Source organism: Thunnus albacares, chromosome 5 (assembly GCF_914725855.1).
Source record: "Thunnus albacares chromosome 5, fThuAlb1.1, whole genome shotgun sequence".
NCBI classification, from domain to species: domain Eukaryota; kingdom Metazoa; phylum Chordata; class Actinopteri; order Scombriformes; family Scombridae; genus Thunnus; species Thunnus albacares.
In genome coordinates, this window is record NC_058110.1 from 2,892,445 (window position 1) to 2,898,444 (window position 6,000).

Genomic DNA, 6,000 nt, shown 5'->3' on the forward strand with positions numbered 1-6,000 from the left:
TTTTATTAGTTATATTTTAATGATTAATCACAGTCTATAAATGGGCTAAGAGTGATCAAAATTAATGAACAAGTTTCAATACCCATGCAACTATTAGAATTTGAGTCTGAGATCATAGGAACAGTCACAAAAATGACATAAAACACTTCTTACATGTTAAATATTAAACACACTGATGAGAAACTTCTCAGGGTAACAGCCGACAGACTGATTCATATTAACTGAGAAGTGGCTGTCAGCTTACAGAGTGTGTGTGTGTGTGTGTGTGTGTGTGTGTGTGTGTTAACATCACATTGCGCTGAAAAAGTAGCAACCCATCAGATGTCACAGTTAACTAACACTATGCAACACCAGCCTGGTTGAGGACGTCAACAGTTAACCACAGAGAATATTTCTGACCGGTCTCACATGTCGGTTTATAGGTTCATTAGCACTACGCTAACAGCTAGACAATTACATGTTCACAACATCAGATGTGTAAACCTGACTCCTACACAGAGAGTTGCATTGTCATGGGTTGTTTGTAGCCTTCATGTTGCTAGGCTAGCGAGTGTCTTACAGTCTGTTTATAATGAGTGTGTTAGAGTCAGTCAGCCCTAAAAGTGTTTGGTTAGTCCAGTTTAACCTGCTGGATTTTCAGAAGGCTTGTGTAACATGTTTTTCTGCAACAGAGGAAATGAATTCATGACAAGTGAAAACAAGTCCAAAGCATCTTCTGACGTCTCCACTGCAGAAACGGAATATGTCGAGCTGCCAAATATCACTGTGACAGATGATGAGGAACTCAACAAGACAGACAGGCTAACAGCTGGACTGTTAGCCTAGAAGAAGAGTGTGACTGGTAAAGTTGAAACCACAAGAGGTTTTAATACTGACACTGAACAGTGTTTAGCTGCGTACACCATCACATAACATTATTGTTAGCTAATGTTAGCTAGCTGGTTAGCTGGTAATGTTACACGTATATTTGCAGGAGTGGGAGAAATCTTACTGTTGATGTGCAGCGTGATGAGGAAGACACTTGGAAACATGAGTTTGTTTATTTGCTGTGTCGCATGTAGTTTTAAATGAGGAAATCCACAAAACAGGGCGTTTCAAACTGGCCATGTGGATAGTTAATTTTAGAAGGGGCATTACGGTTTGACCGTGGTATAATTCCTGCCCTGTGAAATAACAATTATAACAACTGAAACAAATTTCTGAAGACCTCTCGCCATTTTTCTCTCGCCTCGCCAAAGACTGGTTTTGCTTCCGGTTTGCAACCTGTACTTATCCTCTGTTTATTACAGCCATGCATCATGTAGCCGACACCGCCAAGTTCTGACCAAACTACACGTTGTGTCGCCTTCTTTATTTGCTCCAAACCAGTTGACAGAAACGTGCCTAATTCATATTTTCCTATTCTGCTTAAAATTCGCTTGCCATTATTTTAACTAGGGGTGCAATGGATCACAAAACTCACAGTAAGGATCGTATCACAGATTTAAGTCACGGATCGGATCATTTTTTGGATCAGCAAAAACCCAGGACTTTGAACTAACTTTCTTCAATATCCTCCCAGAACTGTCCCAAAATACAATCTAATCTGTCCTGAAATGAATGTGGAAGATCCTGAATTTAAAATCTTTGTTTTTCTACATTATCACTTATTAAAATCATTCCAAGTGACCTTTAACATAAATAGGACAAATGATTTAGAGCTTTTTTATTTAAATTCTTCTGAAAAGATTAGACACGAGAGGTAAATCAGTCACATGACAAACAAAGGACTCTCGCAAAGTGAGAAAAACGCATGAAATAAAAACTGCTTTCAACGAGCAGAAAACTTAACGGTGGTAAGTATACGACATAAAATAGATCCTGATAAAACATTTCAATAATTCTCTCTGTCGAAAGAGTACAAACGTCCCTCTTCTTAGTCACTTTAATAAACCCAAACCTGATGGACTGTTTCAACATACTGATGAAGCTTTAACTTTCTTAGCTGACTTAACAACACTACCACACATTAATATGCAGTTTACGAGGCGTTTTTCCCACTGAGTGATGAGTTGAAGACGCTACCTCAACCTCTAAAGGCTGGAGGAACTGCTAGGAGGGTACGGCTGTGTCATATGACCGATACGGGTCATTTCATATCCCGATGATGATTCCTATCCTGATATAGCATATTTTAAATCCTTTGCATGGATTTAATTACTATTCTTGGCTTTTATTTGCAGAGCTTTTATTGCAGTAACATAACGAGTGTAGCTGTCGTCACCTGGTTCACCATCTCTCCTGTGTGTGCAGCAGACACACGGAGGGCTCAGCCCCGCCTGCAGTGAACCGTAGAGAGCGGAGGAGAGTAGCGCCACCGTAAATGACAGCAAAATGCAGCGGAGACTCTCACACTGGGCTGAAATTAAACAAGTGCACACAAAATTTGGTAAATATCGTGAATAAAGACAGTCTGTACTGCGTTTTGCTGTCATTTATGGTTGCCGTCTCGCTGCTTCTCTGCTCTTTCTCAGTGTGGGCGGGGCAGCAGAGGAGGGACAGACAGCGGTGGAGAGTTGGAGAGTTAACATCTACACTCGTTACATTACTGTAAGTGCAATAAAAGCTTCACAAGTAAAAAGCCAAGAAGAGTAATTCATCAATGTAATCAGTGCAAAAGATGGACAGACTCCAAATGATGACAAATATTGCCGTAAAGAGGGTGATTTGCATCACAATGAAATAAACAATAGAGCATATTATGAAACAACTAGAGCTGTAGTCTCCTGGTCGACTGGTCGATTAGTTGGTCGATATGTTCTTATCTGACCAAATTCTCATTGGTCGAATAATCTCCCTGTTACTTTCATAAGGAGAAAAGTATTCAAAACACCCCCGTTGTTTTCACAACTTTAAACTCTCCCAACCTAATGGAGACTGCTGGGTCTAACTGTACTCAACGTTTACTGAGCGTTCACTGAACGTTTACTGAATCAGTGTTTCTCCTATCATTATAACAACGAGAACCCCCGCCAGGCCAAAAAAAATATTTTAATGCCAAAAATAACACCAAATATCCATTCATTTGGAAATCAATGGCATTTGGGAGCCTCTGTGCAGCAACACGTGAGTCCACCCCTGTGTTGTAGCCTGGGAAACTCCTGGTAGCGTAGCTCCGTTAAGGAACAGGGCAGTGCGTAATATGTTGGTGTAGCGGGTGGGAAAGAGCGAGCGGCAGAAAGGTGACGTGAATGCGAGCCGAGCAGAGGAAAAGGTTAGCAGTCAGTCTTGCAGTAAATGTACAGTACAGACTACTGTGTGTCAGTTAACAAATGCTGCAGCTTGTCAAGACCTCCAAGTGCTGGAAAAGTGAAGGGGGTTAGCACTCAAGTTAGCAACAATGGGTTAGCCTAACCTGAAGATGTTAAACAGAGAAATAGAGCAGAGAAACGTGTGGCTGCCGAGTTCACTCTGTCTTGTAACATCCAACAATACATCTCAACTCACTCACTCAGATCAACTAACTCTTAGGTAACAAAAGTAGTTCTAGTCACGATAACTACTTTTGCTTGACAATATATTTCATTTTAAGACCATTTTATGCCACTGAATAAAATAATAATGCAAGTACACCCTTTCAAAGAGGCTCCCACCTCCAACATCACATGTAAACATGAGAGTGGCCAGGCAGTAATGGCGGCAGTGGGTTAGGGAGGGGGTAGCGGCTCAATATTGAGCAACAATTTAAGGGTGAATGCTACATTTATTAAAAATGCTGACTTGCCATTGGGATGCTTGGGACATGTGCAGTGAGGAATGGCAGTGACTACTTACTTTGACTATGTGACATGGATATCCTGTTAGCCGCTAATGTGCAGTGTGGGATATCTGCCCATGATATGGAGGCTGAGGAAGACGCACCGCTTTCCACTTTTTGTAAAATTTTAACAGCAGGAGAGAAAACTAGATTTATCAAAATGTTGAAACCTTCTGGAAACAACCTGGTGACACAGGTGGACCAATCATTTGCCTCAAATAGATAGACCACACACAATAAGTAATAAAATGTCGGTGACTAAACACGATTAGCATCACAACTTTTACAAACTGCATAGAATCGGTACAGTGTTAATAATGCAAACACATGCGCATTTACTTTCTGCAGGCTGTGGGAGGATTTCAAGCTGGACACTACAGCAGACCAAAACAGTGCTCTGGCTGTTGACATGTAGCTCCATCTTAGGTCTAGCTAAAGTTACTTGGTCATGTGTGTGTGTGTGTGTTGTCAAGGAGGTTTAATAAGCACTGTGTGTGTGCTACACAAATCATGCCATCAGCGTTTTTTGGTTCATTTCTATGCTATATCTATATGTAAATATTTCAACATGGATTTGCCAACTGCATGAATGAAAACGCAGTGAAAGCGGCAGCTGATCTGATTTGTTTTTTTCTTCTTTGGCTTCGAACCACAAGGGAACAACCAATGTTTTATACAGTCTGATCTGACATGAGAAGAACCTCCTCAACAACTTAAAATTGGCTAATTCACAGTGTTCTCTGGTCTACTGAGGGGGTTTTATCTTCTTTGTGTACTAGAGAGGATAATTAAATTACAGCTTTATTATTACAATACTCTTAAATCAGAGGAATAAGATGTGTGTAATCTCTCTCTGTATTTAAAAGTTAGTTCCAGGTATTTCGAGTCTACTTTAATGCAGCGCTCACATGCTTACAGTGAATAAATTGTAGTTTTTATGTTAATCTGACAGCATTCAATTCATATCTGTGTGATGCTGGACGAGTTACAAAAATGTTACAGGTCTGATCTAGTTAAGACTGCTATCATGAGTTTAGCATAAAAGTGACTTATTGAGACATAAGACCGACACGGGGATTAAAAGCAATTTTACTGAACATCTGTGTTGGTGTAGTATGTTAAAACTGAATGGCACAACCACGTTATAAATCATTAAATGAATTACAATTCATTAAAGAATACATTTAGTTATTGTCAAATAAGTTTTTGGTGAGATACACAAGGGTTCAAAACAGCTCACCACCAGTCTTTTGGTATAAAAAAAAAGGAAGCGTATCAAAATTCGCGACGCAGGCGAAACGTGGAATGACATTAACAATATTAACAATAATACAATATATTTACGTTCAATGTCATTAATTGCATCTATACATAACTGATCGTGTCATTCCCACATGGATATTCACAAAACCGGAGTTATGAAGTGCAGCTTTGTTCAGCATTTGTCACAGACTGACCCAACCAGTGTCAACAACACGTACATACCAAAGCTGTTAGTTGTGGTAACAACGTAGCTATTTATACCATATACTACCTAAAGAGTGAGTTATTATGAATAGAGACCAATTTAACTCAACACTGGCCGTACCGTTCTTTCAATTGTTGTTTATAATTTTTAATTAGCGTAGTTTCCGTTAACTTATAGTCCCATAAATAAATGCTTTAACCTGCTACCACTAGCTAGCTAGTTAGCTATTAAAGTTCCTGACTTTGTCAAGTTTAGCAGAGAAAATGTGAGTAACACCGGATATTTGCTATGGAATAAAGCCGTCCATTTTACGCCAACGACAATTTCACAAGCCTTTCGGTTTTGTATTTTATTTTGAAATGTTTGTCCGGAAAACCCTACTTGTCATTTTAACTGCCTTGACTGTTGAAGTTACCCAAATCGAATAGCTAAGATAAAGTTAGCTAACGTTAGCCACTTATCTGCTAAAATAGCTTGAGTCGTTTGTTTTGAAGAAGGGCACCGTAAGACGGAGTAACTTTACGCTTCGTTTAGTAAGATAAATTATCAAAGCAAGTGTTCACCATATTGTACTCTAGCCTTTCATTTCTGGGCCTTTCATTCAATATTTTTAAAGTTGGGCTTTGTTCGCTTACCTTGGTCGAAGGTGCGGTGTCTGCCGTATCTTCCTCTGCTTTACCAAGCATGTTGCGTCGCCAACAGTTTGAACTCAGCGTGACACCTAGTGGCCTAAACC

At 39.7% G+C, this 6,000-nt stretch overlaps 1 protein-coding gene across 2 annotated transcripts in view; it reads right to left on the reverse strand.

The window, feature by feature from the left end:
• LOC122982483 (serine/threonine-protein kinase 38) overlaps positions 1–6,000 on the reverse strand; it is a 28,676-nt gene extending 22,676 nt beyond the window's left edge. For both annotated transcript variants that reach the window (XM_044351801.1, XM_044351800.1), the window contains exon 1: positions 5,900–6,000. The gene's annotated coding sequence lies outside the window, so the exon portion shown is untranslated. The remainder of the gene's footprint in view (positions 1–5,899) is intronic.